Source organism: Ricinus communis, chromosome 2, assembly GCF_019578655.1.
Source record: "Ricinus communis isolate WT05 ecotype wild-type chromosome 2, ASM1957865v1, whole genome shotgun sequence".
In the NCBI taxonomy this organism is placed as follows: Eukaryota; Viridiplantae; Streptophyta; class Magnoliopsida; order Malpighiales; family Euphorbiaceae; genus Ricinus; species Ricinus communis.
Genome location: NC_063257.1, coordinates 26,348,337 through 26,366,337, shown reverse-complemented (window position 1 = coordinate 26,366,337; position 18,001 = coordinate 26,348,337). Strand labels below are relative to the sequence as shown.

The following is an 18,001-nucleotide window of genomic DNA, read 5'->3' as shown; positions in this document are numbered from 1 at the left end:
ATATTGTGAATACCATGAGATGATTTAGGCGATTTAGAATTCACCACATTTGACCAAAAGCCTATCCCCTTATGTTTCCATTAGTTAGCCAGTTTTGAGCCTTAACCTTTTCTTTATAATCTACACCTATACACTTCAATTATATTCTTTACATTTATCTTTCCTTTACTCTTATGCTGGAATTTCTTTTTCTGATTTGCTCACCCTTATGTGGGATTAAAATGCCAGTTGCTATGTTGGTAAATTCACTAAGTCTTTTTGAGATTTTAGATGCTTCCTCCGATCCAAACTGTATTTTTATTCTTTACATATGCAGCAGTTCTTATAAGCTGCTAGTTTATTATTAAAAAAATGATGAAAAAAAAGAAAGAGAAGAAGAAAATAAATAAAATTCTTTAATTATTTATCTCTTTATTGGATTTAGAGCATTTGCGAGCGTTATTCTACGAAGTACAGATATTAGTGAAAAATTCTTTTTGTATATTAGGCATTTAATCCTTTGAGCATATATTGTTGTTTATCGCACAAATTCTAGCATTTTCACATTTCTTTCCTAAATCTCCGTACCTTTACCTTAGCCCCATTACAACCTTGGTAAAGACCCTTTGATTTTGGTATTTACTTATTCACAATAGTGAAGATATGATTTATGAGCAAGCTTATGGTAAGCGGGTCTTTTGTATTTGCTTTGAGGGATTTGTTATTCACCTAATATACACTTTGAGCGACCTGAGTTGATCCTTGTAAGGCATTGGTTCGTGATGTTTGTGTTAAGTTGTCATTTAAGTTATTCATGCATTAATATTATTTCCATTCTATGTTAATGATTTGCAATTTGATTTATGATTGAGTATCCTTTCAGATGTGTGAATACTATCTATTGTGGACTAGGGGCATAAACTGTAAGGAATTGCTGACTGCAGTTTTGTGAGGAGAGTTGTTAATTGCTTGAGGACAAGCGATAGCTTAAGTGTGGGGCGATTAGATATGCATAGTTTTACACATATTTGCTTGCATATTATTGCGTATTTTCTTAGCAATTATTGTGCTTTTATTCCAATATCACCCGTGTTTTGTGTTCTTTTGCATTTCAGGACAATTTATAGGACCATCATCAGTATTTGAGCAATTATAGATCAATACATGCGAAAACATACAGGAATTCATCAAGATCGGATAAGAGCTCGCAGTGCATACATTGAGCACGGCCTAGGTCAAGGCCGTGCTGATCACCAAGGCTTGGACTCTAGCCGTGACCAACCATGAGCTTTTGGTCTTCAAAACATGGCACTTTGGGCACAGTTTCCGTAGCCACCACGGCCTCCAGCACGGCCCGTGGTGGCTCAGCACTGGCAGGGGCACGACCATGAAGAAACCCTAATTGGTGAGATCCGAATGTTCAGCACGGCTTGGACTCGTCATATAACCATGACCTTGACCACTACTGTTCAAACAAATATATAAGGAAAACTATTTTTTTAGGGTTAAAAAGCAAGAAGCAAGGAAAGAGCCCTGGCGGCTGGTTTGGTTTTTGCATAGTGCTGGGCTCGGGAGAGAATTGCAGAGAGGAAGAATCCTGGGATCGCAAGGTTCCAATTGCAAAACAGTAGTGGAGCAATTCAAGAGGCAATTTGGGAGATTAATCGTAGTGCAGATCCAGATTTGGAGTTGTTCATCCAATTCGAGAGAAAAGGGTGTACATGTTTTATTTTCATTATTCTTCCATTGTAATTGATTTCCTAGTTGTTTTAAATATGAAAATGTTTAGCTAGATTGATTAAATCCATTGGGATTTCTTTACTATGTTGGCTTAATATTATATTATTGGATTGTTTGAGTTAGTTTTGTATTCTTCTTGCTTTCAGTATTAATAAGATAATGCATTATTCATGAGACATTGTGAATTGTGGTGTTTAAATTGCTTTATGTGATTGAGAAGTCCATTTGACAATTGGAATTTTGAATAGCAAGAACTGGTTAATAGTCACTTAGAGATAAGGATAATTAACTAGCCAGATTAAGAATTAACAAAGCTTAATAGAGGCGGATTAAAGCTTAATGCTAATTTAAGAATCAACTGTTAGGAAGAGATTCCAACTTTAGGTTATTAGGTTTAGGAATTCGGTTATTTCGAGATTGAAATCGAATTCAGTTAAGAATTTTTCCACGGGTAGCATAATTGGACTCATCAATCCTTTATCTTTTGTTTGATTGCCAACTTGTTTAGGTTCCCTTTGGGTTTGCTTTCTTGTCTTAGTTATTTCATTTATCCATTTATTCCTGCATCTCCTTTAGAACTTGGCTTGTAGCTATTAGTTAGTTTAGAATTTATTCATCATTCATTTTAGGTTAATATAACAAAGAACAAAGAAGTAACTCTGGGCTTTCACTTTCCCAAGGAATACGACTTTGATACTCGCCATGAGTGCTAGACTGCATCGATAGGTTCACTGCCTTAGATTGTAGCTGCATAAAATAGCCCATCGGGTGCAAATCCTCAATCAAAATATTTGAGTGTGCCTTGATTCTTATTGTTCCCTCTTTCCTTTAAAAGGTTCATTCGCAATCATTCAGAAAAGTCCCAATATTCCAATTTAGGATTTACACTATTGGAATCTCCATCATTCCATGTTCCTCTGGGCATGAGGACTCTTGATGACATAAGGATTGGCGTAAGAAATCATGAGAATGTAATTAACAAGCTCGACCGATGGCATTAGGGCGTGACATGATGATCTAGTAGGACGAGACACAAATCTGTATGTGTAAAGGATAAATAATATTGTTTTTTATTGGTCTAAGGGGGAATGCACGTATTTTGATGTTTAGGAGTCATATAATTATATAATCTGGGCTAGGGTTTTATTAGGTATGCCCACACTGGCTCATTAAATTTAGGACTACAAGAGTTGTTAATCAGTCAACTCTTATTTATCTAGTATGATGGTTTGGTTTGATCTAGAGAGCATAAACACCACTATTGAGAGAAAGCATGTGCAAGCAGCAATCAAGAAACGAATCAAACCACTTGCCAACTTAAAGGAAACAATGAAATAACATTAAAGAAGGATAAGTAACCTGATTGAGAGATAAAAGCTTTGATACCAAATGTTAAAGAACCTTCAAGAACTTTAATCCTTATGAACCCGCGAATTACTAACTTGAAAACCCAAAGAGCAACTTGAAATCAAATACTAGGATTGTCTAATCAGAGTGTAAGATGATAAAGAATTATAACCTAAGGAAAACTAAGTTCCTTAAACCCCAATTCTAAGTATGCCACAAAGATAGATCAACTCCTTGATAAGTGAGTTTTGCATTTAAAGAAGAACAAAAGACACAAGTAATTTTGGCTTGAAAGAAAGTAAATATTTTATTAATCATAATCTGGAAAATGGCATACGAATTTGATATGTTTCAAAGACATACCTAAATTCCCAAGAAGAATAGAATTGATACGAATATAACTAACTTATGCCAAACTCGTATCAATATAGTTATCTTTACCAAGGATCGTTCACCTGATCAAGCAAAGAAACTCTAAGTCCCAATAGGATCTTTAAAACATTGTTCTTAAGAACCTTAATTATAAAGAATTAAAGGCTGTTTAGTATAAACAAAAGTTTAGATTCAACTAAGTTTATAAAATATCAAGCCTTCACTTAATAAATTCACCAATTCACCAAGTTTATAAAGAACAAAAGTAGAGGATTAACTCTAACATAAATAATATTCAACCAAACTTTACATAGAAATTCGTACTAGCTTATATAGGCCTTAGAAAAATCTAATTCTATAATGATAAGGAAGCATATAACAATAAAACTAGGAATAGAACTCCTAAACTAAAAGGATAACTTAAAACAAAACTCCTAACTATTAAAAGATTTCTTTAAATGAACAAATACTCCTAAAATTCATCCAACCCTAGCGCATATAATAAACATGACATTTGGGCTTAAATAACATATAATAAGCAGCCAATTCTTGAGTATTGGACACCAATTAGCTTGACTTCTTTATTTTGGGCCAATTTTGACTTGTTCATGCCTCCATATATTGAATTAAGCTGATAAGAGTATCTTGAGGCCAATTGTCTTAATTAAGCCTAATCTTACTTGGATTTTGGATCTCTAACCCAAGCTTCAACTCTTGCTTCACGAACACTCCTAAAGCATCCTTGAACTTGTTCATGTGAGCTCCAGTCATTGGTCCATCATATTTGAGTGACTCGTGTATAATCCTAGTTGGATTAGGATTTATAGCTGGAGTAGGATTCCTTGTGCGACTAGGATTCCTAGTGGAAGTAGGATTCCTAGTTGGAGTAGGACTCCCTGATGCAATTGGGATTCCTAGTCGGAGTAGGATTCCTTATGCTTATAGGATTCGCATCAAGAACTCTTACTTAACTAATATGATCTAATATGAGTTTCTTTATAAGCTTAGGAAACTTTAACATCTAACCAAATAGGATATTAAGAGCCAAATAAAGCCTTCATAAACTTGGACTTTAAGAACATTAAACAAATCTCATTTAGCCTTCATAAACTTGGATTTTTTAAGAACATTAAACAAAGTCCATTCTGTATAAATTTCATTTGGGCCAAATTCTATTGGACTTCCATTATTAGCCCACTCTTGCATATAGCCATTTAAGGACATTTAAAGCTTCTTGGCCCTTGACCTTGTGGATGGCAAGTAGTAGAAAATAATAATTTAGTGCCTAACTTACACCATGACATACACCAAAAATGACATAAGAGTTTAACATCTCGATCACTTACAATGGTTCTTAGAACTCTGTGCAATCATAAACTTTCCTGAAAAATAATTCAGCAATATAAGTAGCATAATCTGTTTTATGGCATGGTATAACGTGTGCCGTCTTACTAAATCGATCCACAACAACAAATATATTATCTTGGCCCTTCCTAATCCTAGGCAATCCAAGTACAAATTCCATAAAATAAATCTATACAAGGAACATCAGGAATAGGCAAAGGTGTATATAACCCATGGGGTGGCAATTTAGACTTAGCCTTTAAAGACACAATGCATTGACCACACACCTTATTTACATCATGTTTCATGTAAGGCGAAAAGAAATGTTCAATCAGTATGTCAAAAGTCTTATGCACTATAAAATGAGCCATTAAACCGCCCCCATGTGCCTTCTTTACAAGTATCTCATGCAAAGAACAATTAGGAATAGATAGGAGATTCTTTTTGTAAAGATTTCCATCAAACTCATAGAAATCATTAAAGGCAGCCCCATTAGCACAAGTATTAAACATATTACCAAAGTCACTGTCATTCAAATACCACTCCTTAATAAACTCAAAACCCTAGAATTAATAGAATTAAGCAAAGCATACCTTCAGGATAATTCATGAGCAACCACATTCTCCTTACCTTTCTTATACTTGATCACATATGGGAATGTCTCAATGAACACCATCCATTTGCATGTCTTCAGTTCAACTTGTCTTGCTCCTTGAGATGCTTCAAACTCTTATGATCTGTATGTATGACAAACTCCTTAGGCCAAAGGTAGTGTTGCCATGTATGCAAAGCATGTATCAAAGCATTGAGTTCTCTATCATATGTTGGGTAATGAAGTGTTGCCCCATTTAGCTTTTCACTAAAATAGCAAATTGGCCTTTATGCTTGCATTAAAATAGCCCCAACACTGATACCATTAGCATCATATTCAATCTTAAAGGTTTTGTCAAAGTTAGGTAAAATTAGCAAAGGAGCACTACAAAATCTATCTTTAAGCAAATTAAAAGCATTTTCTTTTGCATCACCCCAATTAAACCAAACACTCTTCTTGACAATCTTATCCAAAGGTGCGGCAATGCTACTAAAGTCCCTAATGAACCTTCTATAAAAGCTAGCAAGACCATAAAAACTCCTAACTTTGCTAATGTCTGTACGTGTCGACCATTCCTTAATTGCTTTCACCTTTTCCTCATCAACATCTAGACCTTTAGGACTAACAACAAAACCTAAAAATATGACTCTATCCATGCAAAAACTATACTTCTTTAGATTACCAAACAATTTTTCTTTTCTACGAACATCTAAGACCTTATGCACATGCATAACATGATCATCAAAAGACTTAAAATAGATTAGAATATCATCAAAATATACAACTACAAATTTACCAAGAAATTCACGCAATACATGGTTCATCAACCTCATGAAAGTGCTAAGTGCATTACTAAGCCCAAATGGCATCACAAGCCTCTCATAAAGACCATACTTAGTCATAAATGTTGTTTTCCACTCATCCCCAACTTTCATACGAATTTGATAATATTCTAAATGCAAATCAATCTTAGTAAAACAACATGCACCGTACAACTCATCAAGCATATCATCTAACCTAGGGATAGGATGACAATTCTTTACCGTTATTTTTTTAATTGCACGATAGTCCATGCACATTCTCCAAGTGCCATCCTTTTTTGGAACCAAAATGACCGGAACATCACAAGGATTTAAGCTCTCTAGCACATGCCTGTTAGATATCAATTCATCCATTCGCCTTTGAAGCTCCTTTGTCTCCTTTGGATTACTTCTACAGACTAGTCTATTTGGTATGGCAGCCCTGGAGTGAAGTCTATTTGATGCTCAATCCCTCTTTGAGGTGGTAAACCACTTGGCATCTCCTCGAGAAAGACATCAATAAATTCATGTAAAAGGTTTCCAAATGCACTCGACAAGGAAAGACCAATTTCAGTAGTGCTCAAGTAAACATCATTATAAGTAACTATAAACAACAACTCACTTGAGTGAAATGCATGTAAGACCTTATGCATATGCATAACATGATCATCAAAAGACTTAAAATAGATTAGAATATCATCAAAATATACAACTATAAATTTACCAAGAAATTCACGCAATACGTGGTTCATCAACCTCATGAAAGTGCTAAGTGCATTAGTAAGCCCAAATGGCATTACAAGCCTCTCATAAAGACCATACTTAGTCTTAAATGTTGTTTTCTACTCATCCCCAACTTTCATGCGAATTTGATAATATTATAAATGCAAATCAATCTTAGTAAAGCAACATGCACCATACAACTCATCAAGCATATCATTTAACCTAGGGATAGGATGACAATTCTTTACCGTTATTTTATTAATTACACGATAGTCCATGCACATTCTCCAAGTGCCATCCTTTTTTGGAACCAAAATGATCGGAACATCACAAGGACTTAAGCTCTCTAGCATATGCCTGTTAGATATCAATTCATCCATTTGCCTTTGAAGCTCCTTTATCTCCTTTGGATTACTTCTACAGATTAGTCTATTTGGTATGGCGGCCCTGGAGTGAAGTCTATTTGATGCTCAATCCCTCTTTGAGGTGATAAACCACTTGGCATCTCCTCGAGAAAGACATCAATAATTTCATGTAAAAGGTTTGTAAATGCACTCGACAAGGAAATACCAATTTTAGTAGTGCTGAAGTAAACATCATTATAAGTAACTATAAACAACAACTTACTTGAGTGAAATGCATGTCCTACCATACTCTCCCTAGCCAAAAAGCTTCCCTTTTCTTCTATTTTTCTCTCTAGGCCGAACCTCACTCTCGTTTGTATGTTTAACACCTTACATTTTCTCCCTCAATTTTGCTACTTTTAGCCTTGCTCCTTTCCCTCTCCAATTTACATTGGTCATTATACACTTCTTTTGGAGAAAGAGGTATAAGTGTGACTTTTCTCCCATCTTTTACAAAAGAGTATCTATTAAGGAACCCATCATGGATAACCCTTCTATCAAATTTCCATGACCTAACAAGCAAGATATGGCCAGTATTTGTTGGCACTACATCACTTAGCACTTCATCTTAATACCTCCCAATAGTGAAAGTCACAATAACCTACTTATTCACTTTTATCTCACCATAGTTGTTTAACGATAATAATTATAAGGTTTTGGATGTGGAATGAGATTCAATCCTAATTTCTCTACCATCAAAGTGCTAGCAATGTTTGTACAATAACCACTATCAATAATGACAATGCATGTCTTAACTTGCACATGGCATCTAGTATGGAATATGTTATCCCTTTGCTGCTCCATATTATCTTCCTCCTTCATTTGCACATTAAGTGTGTATCTAGCAACTAAAAGATCACCTCTAGTAAGCAAGTAGAGTAAAGCACTAGTCTAGGCACCAATCTTCTCGAAGCAAAGGAAGAAGTCGTAACTAAGTAACTAAGCCCCAAGCAAAGGCTAGCGAGTCACCTCCATTTTGTTAGCTTCGGTTAGGTTGGTCTCCTTATGATACGAACCAAACTAGCAGAACGAATCCTACACTAACAAGGAGTCTTGATAATGCAAATCCTACTAGCTCAAGGAATCCTAATCCAATAAGGAGTCATGACTCAACTAGGAATCCTAATCCTACAAGGAGTCCTAATGATATTAGGAGTTTAAGCAACGAAAGGAATCCTACTTCAACTAGGAGCCCTAGTTCGTTTCAAATTATAAGACAATGAGCTTATTTAAGACTTTTGGGCTAAGGACACATCAAAGCTTGAAGAATTAGATTTAAGTTCAAGGTGCATTAATCTAATTCAGTTTATTGGGCTTGAATGAATCTAATTGGGCTTAAAAAGACAAAAAAAGCTAAATTGGAGCATATGAAGACTTTGGGCTTAACTTGGCTTATGTTATTAGTCCCATCTACATGACTTATGTAAATTAGGATTTTATGGCTTATTATGGGCGGCCAAACATGTGTTTTAACCTAATTAGGACTTTGTTTAAGTTATCTCTTATACTCAGGAAGGTTATCTTTACCCTATATGAGATGTAAATTCTTATAAGTTAAGGTTTAAGGTTTTCTAAGGCCTATATAAGGCTAGTACGAATTTTGATGTAACAAAAAATTTAAGTTGAAGTTGAAGTTGAAGTTGAATAATAAGTAGTTTTTAAACCTTAAAGCTGTTTGCTTTGTCTTTGTGTTCTTGTTTAAATGCAAATCTTACTTATCAAGAAGTTGATCTATCCTTGTGGTGTACTTGGAATTGGGGTTTAAGGGACTTAGTTTCCTTTAGGTTCTAATTCTTAATCATCTTTCTCAGTAATCTGTTTTCTAACCTTTCTTAGGGGTTGAACCGAATTGGTTCTTAGAGTTTTCATGTTATAATGTGTTAAGGGTCCACAAACTCAGAAGGGGTTCTCAAGCTTATTCATGGAGGTTCCATATCACCTTGTTGCCCGAACCATTCTTACTCTTTTTCCATAAAAAATAGCCTTATCATCTCCTCTTTTATTTCCTTTCCATTGATTAGACCAATTAGGCCTATTGCTTGAAGTGCCTTTTTGTTCCAACCTTGATGCGCCCCCTAGTTTTAATTGCTTTTCAACGTTAATTGGAAGATAAACTAACTCCTCAAGTTCTACATAATGTTGCAATTTAACCTTATCTGCAATCTCCTTATTAAGCCCACCAATAAAATGTGCCATCGTAGTTTCCCTATCTTCATCCAAATCAGTCCTTGTGATGAGCATCTCCATTTCCTTATAGTAATCCTCTACCTTCCTATTACCTTTCTTCAAACCTTGGAGTCTTTAATGTAACAAAATGTCTTTTCATGATGGTTTTGAGAGCATTCCAAGTATCAATAGGCTCTTCCATGTTTCTTCTCCTATTCACCACCAATTGATTCCACCACACTATTGCATACTCATAAAATTGAGTAACCACTAACTTTATCTTCTTTTCCTCATAAAAATTATGACAATCAAAGATAAGGTCTACTTGCTTTTCCCACTCCAAATATGGCTCCGAATCTTATTTTCCTAAAATCGTAGGAATCTTAAGTTTGATACCACCAAAATTTCTATCCACATCATCATTATACCCATAGTAACCACCAAACTAATCTCTACTATACCCTCTACCCATTGCATTGTTTCAGCCTACTTTAGCTCCTCAACCCATGCCATGGCCAACACCCACAGGTGTGGCATTATCATCATCATCATAGATTAAATTTAATTTTTCCTCATTGTCTACCAAGTTTGGCCTATTGTTTCCTGCACGAGCATTAGCATTGATTTTCTCTAATATGGCTCTTTGGTTGGCTACCATATATAACTACATCTTCTCCATAGCCTTATTAATGTTCATTATACTCTATTCAACTCTTTCATTTTCACTTGGGCCTACCTAATAATACTCCAATCTAATTTACTTCATTGAATGCCTCCTAAACATCAAAATGCTTGTATTACTGCTTGTATTACACTTGGATTAATAAAAAGCAACATGATTTCTCCCTTATGCACAAGGATTTACGTCTCATCTTGCTTCATCATCACGCTAAGCCCTAACGCCACAGGTCAAGCTTATCAATTGAGTTTCCATGATCCCTTATGCTAATCCTTGTGTCATCAGAAGTCATCTTGCCTAGAGGAATTGATGCAAACCCAAAGCCCAAGGAGCCAAGTAACCAACCACGTCAAGGAGATCAAGTTCTTTATTACTACTTAGGCATTTTTTAAGAGAAACTCAAGGGGGAGGCACCATTTTAATTGATTAGGAATATCTCATTGATTTACTAAATCAATTAAGTTGCTTATTTTGCTATTTAGGAAGAATTTAATTGAGGCTTTATTTGTTATATCCTATCTTAGATTAATTCCTTATTGCATATGGAAATTAGGTTTTGTTTTCTTTATTTAAACTCATTATACTTATCAAGACTTGTCTTCTGGCATTCCTTTGTGACTTATCACCCACCTTCTTCCTTAATCTTGAACATGGTGTCCAAAAGCTTTTCTATACCAAGGTTCACACTTCTAGTGAAGTGTTTGGTTGGGGTCCTTATTCGTGAATCTGACTTTAGACGTTCTCTGCAACAATTTCATAATGTGGTTCTTGCAAATCCATCAAGAATCATATTAGGAACAAGGAATGATGGAGATTCTAATGGTGTAAATCCTAAAACAGAATATCGGGTGTGTCTTGATTCTCGTTGTTCCTTCTTTCCTCTAGAAGATTCATCCACAATCACTTAGAGAATGATATCAATACACGATCAACTAATTTTGTTTCTTTGCATTTGTCTAAGAGTTGGATCGGTGCCTTTGATTGCCGCTTCCACGCGCTTTCACTCAACCTCGTGTTTATGGTCTCTAGATAAAACCAAACCATCATAATAGCTTGAGATTAGAAAGAGAGGCACAAAACAAACGAGAAAAATGAGAACATAGGTAAGATTTTGGATCTGATAAGGAAAGAAATCACCAGTTCTTTATTTTTTTCTATACAACTAAGTGTAAAGATCAAATCAAATTTATTTAAAGTAATTTGAGTCGAAGTGTTATTAGGTAGGCCCACATAAATTTCACCTTGTTTCTATTAAGCTGACTAATAAAATTTGGACACGAGAGTTGTTGACCAATCAATCCCTCTCTCGTTCTTAATTTGACTTTAATTTATTCATTTTATTTATTTATTTATTCATATTCAGCTCTAGTTTCTTCTTCTTATGGAAAGAGGGCTTTCGCACTATAAAAACTGCATGCAACTGATGGGCTACTGATGCAACCTACACCTAAGGCAGTGAACCTATTGATGCGGCCTAGCACTAGTGAGTATCAAGGTTGTATACCTGGAGATCGGGCTGAACCTAAAGTTACTACTGTTCGCTATGTTATCTAGTCTGAAATAAGGTGTGAGAAGTCTAAATTAATTAACTAATGACTATGAATGCAAATAAATGAATGAACAACAACTAACAATCGAAAGACAACCGCAACAAGAGAAACAAACCCAAGGGGACCTAAGTGATGGAATTCTAAGGTTGATTTTTATAAATTATCAATCTTGCTTACCCGTGCTTAAATCCTAAATCGAACACGGTTCCTCTCTCGAGCTCACTGACTTCCTAAACCTGCACTAACCTAATGGAATCTCTTCCTATCGGATTATTACAGATTAGCATTAAGCGTGATTAAGAACTATTAAAAGTTGTTAATTCTTAATCCGGTGAGTAAATTAACCTTATCTCTAAGAGTTAACTACCAGTTCTTACTATTCAAATTCCAGTTGTGACAAGCATTTCTCAATGTCAAGAAACAACCTAAAAGACAATTAATTCAACGTCTCAAATTAACTGAATCAAATTTTATTACTAAACAACAACAAGATTACAAGAATGGCAAATAAAAATCTAATAATTAAGCACAATCCATCAACAAAGGTGAACTCCAATGGGTTCGGCAGCCCTAGCTACTCATAATGAAAGAAACAAATAGAAAAGGAAATAAACAATAGAATAGGAAATGGAACATGAAACCCCTCTTCTCTCGAATCGGAGTGGAAATATCGTAAGCCAACTCTAAAACCAGCCTCAGCTATGGATCTCGGATGTCTCGATCAATCATCTGGAATCAATCCTTTGAAATGACGTTGGTCTCCCAAAATGTCAAGAACAGAGGTGTAGAAGTAAGGGGTCGCGCGCGTAGAGAAGTCCAGAAAATCAGAAGCAGAACCCTGTCTCATTTTGCGTGTGCCTACTTATAGGCAAAAGTGCCATAGCCCGTGCTGATATGCACGGCCCGTGCAATGGGCAAGGGAGGCCGTCAAATATGCATGGCCGTGCAACTGCCCGTGCAAAAGCCTCGAATTGCGCGCCAATAAGGAATTGAATCCGACAAACATGTAATATGCGCAAATCATCCACAGAGCTTGGTTTCTGCCCGGAAATCAATCAATTTCCCATCAAGGAGTCCGAAAACCTGAAAAACTCAGAAATATACCAAAGTGTGATTAAACTGGAATAAATATGACTCAAATACACGAATAAACGACTGATAAATAGTTAATAAATATGCATAGAATCATCTATATGAAACTACCCCACACTTAAGCGTTTGCTTATCCTCAAGCAATCAACAACTCACTCCTCAAATAGATACCAAATAACTCAATCAAATACTTTGCAGGAGGTTAGCTCTAAACAAGTCTCAAAACTCCATGACGAATTTCCTCAAAATCCCCACATAATTAAATCCTTGAGAAAGAGAACCAAGTTAATAAAGCTGCTAAAATTAAAATGATAAACCATCCAAACTGATAATTTGAGAACCATGCCTTACAAGATGTCACTCAAAACACACAAGTATATATAGGTGAAAGAATATCGCCAAGCTCTGAATGCAAAAATATAGAAAAAGGTGTTTACCATAAGCTTGCTTATAGATCCAATCTCTACTACTGTGAAATAATCAATAATCATGATCGAAGGGTCTTGAGCCAGGTTGTAATGGGGTTAAGGTAGGGTATGGAGAAATATTGAAAGTAGGCTAAAAGTTGCTGGAAAATTATGCAGGTAATGCAAGAAAATAGCCAAGGATCAAATGCTGTGCCAAAAATGAATACTAAGTTGCTCCAGTAATAAGATGCTCGAAATGAACTAAAAAGAAAATTATACATATATTATTATTTATTTATTTATTTATTTATTTTCTTATGCTCGAAATGAACTAAAAGAAAATTATACATAATATTATTATTATTATTTTTTTTTAACTACTCCTGCAACAACAGATGACGCAGGATGAATTAATACAATGCTCAATCAAAAGTAGTAAAACGATAATGTACCATTTGGATTGAAGGGAGCATCTACGAAAAATCTAGCAACTTAGTGAATATATGCAAATTGATCCAAAATGAAATGTAGCATAAACTTACATAATTTCTAGCAACAATGGTAGAAAGAATGGTAGAATGAATAGAAGTGATAAAATGAGTGTCAAAGGTAAATTACAATGAAAGAAAGGCTAAGGCTCAAAATTGGTTCACTAAGGGAAAAACAGGGTTAGGCTTTTGGCCAAATTGTGTAAAACCTAAGTGCCCAAATCATCTAATGACTATTAAAAATTCATGTAATCTCAAAAGTCATCACTAAGCAAGTTCTAGAAATAAAAATTTTGTACAATGCTCACTAATCAAAAACAAAAGGAGCATAAAAACCTCACCATTTGAGTGGATTAAAATTGCATGAATTCTCAAACCAAAGTTTAAACAATCAAACAATCTAATAAGCATCGATATTAACAGTGTTCTATATCCAAGATAAAGTAAAATGAAAAAATTAAGGAAGAACATCAGTTTTACCTGGCTTGACCGAAATTAAGAGATTCGTTCATTGCCTTCTTTCAACAAGATTCGATAAAAGCTATAAGGGTATCCATTCAAAACAGAAAAATCATCAACTACTTGATTAAAACAAAACTCAAGATAAGGACAGTAAGAATGAACAGACTCAATCAATAAGGGAAATGAAAGCAAAATAAAAACAGTAGAATACCATCCTTACAGAGGCAAAATTGGTACCTGCACAAAACTAAGGTATCTACCCCACACATGAGAGAAACACTATCCTTAGTGTGAAATAAGGTAGGCGCTCCAAAAAGGAAGATAAAATACGCACAAAGAAGCAAATTATAGGATTCCACAAAAAATTAGAAAACTAAAAGAAAAATAAGACAACAGAAAGAGATAAAAACTACAAATAGTCTACTGGATACTGCCCTTGATGTGTACTTTAACACTCCAAAATATGTTAGTCCTCAAAATTGCGTATGAGCATCGAGTAGGCTAACTCATGCAAAACTCAAGAATAAACACATCCCAAGCAACATCTAGTAAAAGGTTCAATAAAATAAAATCATCCCAAAATAAAACAAACTAAAAATAAACTGAAATATCTAACTAAAAAATATGAATACATAAATTAAAGATGTCCAAAAACTCAAAAAGCATAAATAGATTTGGGAATGCCTCCCGAAGGTGCTTCTTTTTGTTCGAGTCGTCTAGCTGGACTCTGCAGCAGCATTCCTGCATTGCGGGCAAATTGAGAAGGTGGGCTCAAAGTAAGTTGGGGCTTGAGGAGGACCAATGTGTGCGGTAGATGTTCAAGGAGGTGCTCTCCACACCGAGTTGGGATGCCCATTCATCCACTCCAAATCCTGGCTAAGTGACTTGTCATAAACAAACTTGCAACTACCCTTCTCGGGTGTATCATAGCACAAAGTCTCAAATTGATATAAGTTGTTTTCTTCAGATGAATAACACATATCAACAAGGAAAGAAACATGTATAGCATCATCCATTTGTACATCCTGTAGTTGCTTATCACATGCAAGACCAATTCCATCAATGCTGCAAATGGCATGAATATGGTCAGTGGGAGAACTATCTGATGGGGGTAAACTAAAAGTAACACAGTCATTCCCTACATTAAGTTCTAACTTTCCCTCAAATACGTCTATTTTAGCTCTAGCCGTGGCAAGGAAAGGTCTCCCCAAAATCAACGGTACACCATGCTTATTATCCATATCCATAACCACAAAGTCCATAGGAAATATGAACTTATCTACCTTGACTAGCACATTCTCTACAATCCTCCTAGGAAGCTTAACAGAATGGTCAGCTAATTGAATGAACATCCTAGTGGGTTTTGCCTCCCCCAAACCTAGCTTATTGAACAAACTAATGGGCATGACATTTATGCTAGCCCCCAAATCAGCTAATGCATCATCAACACACAAGTTACCCAAAGTGCAAGGAATAGTGAAACTCCCTAGATCATGACGTTTCTCTGGCAACTTGCTCTGAAACACTATTGAGCACTCTTCGTTAAGCTTAACACAGGCTACCTCCTCTAACTTCCTTTTTCTGCTAAGTATTTCCTTTAAGAACTTGGCATACTTCGGCATCTGCTTCAATGTGTCAATAAAAGGCAAGTTAATATGCAGTTGTCTAAAAATATTTAAAAACTTATTGAGCTGCTCTTGCGCTTCTGCTTGTTTGACTCTAGCAGGATAAGGAATGTTAGGTTGATATTCCCTGACTGGGATTGGTTTCACCTTTTGTCCCTCAGGTTCCTTAACCTTACTGCTCACCTCAACTTGCACATCAATAGTGGAGTCATAAAAAATAGGCGTAGAAGGAGCTGAAACTAACTTACCTAAAAGCAAAGTGATGGCGTTCAAGTGCTCCCTCAGGTTAGACTCAGTGGTGCTGGGGAGCGCTCCTTATTGCCTCTCAGATAACATCTTAGAAATTTGGCCAATCTAAGTCTCCAAGTTCTGAATCGAGGCCTGCTGATTCCTAAGTGCACTATCAGTTTGTTGGAACCTCATCTCTATAGTCGTCACAAACTTCATCATAAGCTCCTCTAAATTTGATTTCTTTTCTGGTGGAGGAGGAGCTTGTGTAGGCCTAACTGGCTGTTGCTGTAGCTGCTGATGAAGTCTCTAAAAACCAGGTGGACCTTGGGCATTATTGTTCCTCCAATTGAAGTTGGGATGATTGCGCCACCCAGGGTTGTATGTGTTGCTGTGAGGGCCGTTCTGCTGCCTTGGGGCATTCCCCATATAATCAACCTACTCAACATCAAAAGACACAGCAGAAACAAATGGAAAAGTAGAGGAAGATGAAGCAAACATACTTCCCGCAGTACAGTTTACACTGTAGTGTGGGCCACCACAAAACTCGCAGCCAACGTTCGCTGCATGAACCGGCATCTGCAGTTCGTTAATCTTCTTGGCTAGAAGCTCCACCTGAGCTGCCAAGGCTGGTGTAGAATCTACTTGGTTGACCACTCCTTGTCTTCCTGGTCGGCTCCTAGAGGATTGCTACTGATAATTGTTCATGGCTATTTCCTTTATCAAGTTTTGAGCCTGCTCGGGCGTCTTACTATTTAGCGCCCCACCTGCTGCAGCATCCACCATCTTCATCGTCGCAAGGTTCAACCCGCTGTAGAAGGTTTTAACCTGCATCCATATTGGCAATCCATGATGTGGGCAGCATCTCAAAAGATCCTTAAACCTCTCCGATGCATCGTACATGCTCTTATCATCAAACTGCATAAAATAAGATATGTCATTTCTAAGTTTAGCAGTTTTAGCAGGAGGGAAATACTTATAGAGAATTTTTTTGGCCAACGCCTTCCAGGTAGTAATCGTCTGTTGTGGAAGAGATTACAACCATCTCTTTGCTCTGTCCCTCAAGGAAAATGGAAACAATCTCAGACGAATGGCGTCATTGTTTGTTCGATTTATCTTGAATGTGTCACAAATCTCTAAAAAGTTGGAGATATAAGCATTGGTATCCTCGCTAGGCAATCCTCCAAACTGCATGCTCTGCTGGATCATCTGGATAACATTGGCTTTTATCTCAAAATTGTTGGAAACTACAGCATGTCTGACTATACTAGTTTTCATCCCATCCAAAGATGGTCGAGCAAACTCGTACATCGTCCTCTGATCGTTATCGGCCTAGGGGTTGTTGTTCTCCATCACGTTAGCTCTTTGAACCTGAACTGTAACTCCGACCTCCTCCTCAACTACCTGCAAACGTCGTCTCAATAATCTGAGAGAGCACTTCGGGTCAGATAAGGGTTCTACGGGATCAGGGTTAGAGCTCCTAGACATAAACTACCTGAAACCGATAACCAAACAGCCACCAATCACTAAAAATAATAAAATTAAGAATAAAGAATAGATAATAAAACAAATAATGGCTAAAGTAACACAAAAACAATTCACTCTAGTTCACAGTTACAAGTTCCCCAGCAACCGTGCCAAAAAGCTTGATGGGTTACTGATGCAACCTACACCTAAGGCAGCGAACCTATCGATGCTGCCTAGCACTAGTGAGTATCAAGGTCGTATCCCTAGAGATCGGGTGAACTTAAAGTTACTACTGTTTGCTATGTTATCTAGTCTGAAATAAGGTGTGAGAAGTCTAAATTAATTAACTAATGACTATGAATGCAAATAAATGAGTGAACAGCAATTAACAATCGAAAGACAAACCCAAGGGGACCTAAGTGATGGAATTCTAAGGTTGATTTTTATAAATTACCAATCTTGCTTACCCGTGCCTAAATCCTGAATCGAACTCGGTTCCTCTCTCGAGCTCACTGAGTTCCTAAACCTATACTAAC

The 18,001-nt window shown here is 36.3% G+C and overlaps 1 non-coding gene across 1 annotated transcript; it reads left to right on the top strand.

Annotated features, from left to right (window-relative positions):
• The first annotated feature begins 16,842 nt into the window (after positions 1-16,842).
• Positions 16,843-16,949, top strand: LOC112535036. Its single transcript, XR_003079240.2, has one exon. It is a non-coding gene; the product is annotated as a small nucleolar RNA R71 (small nucleolar RNA).
• The last annotated feature ends 1,052 nt before the right edge of the window (positions 16,950-18,001 follow it).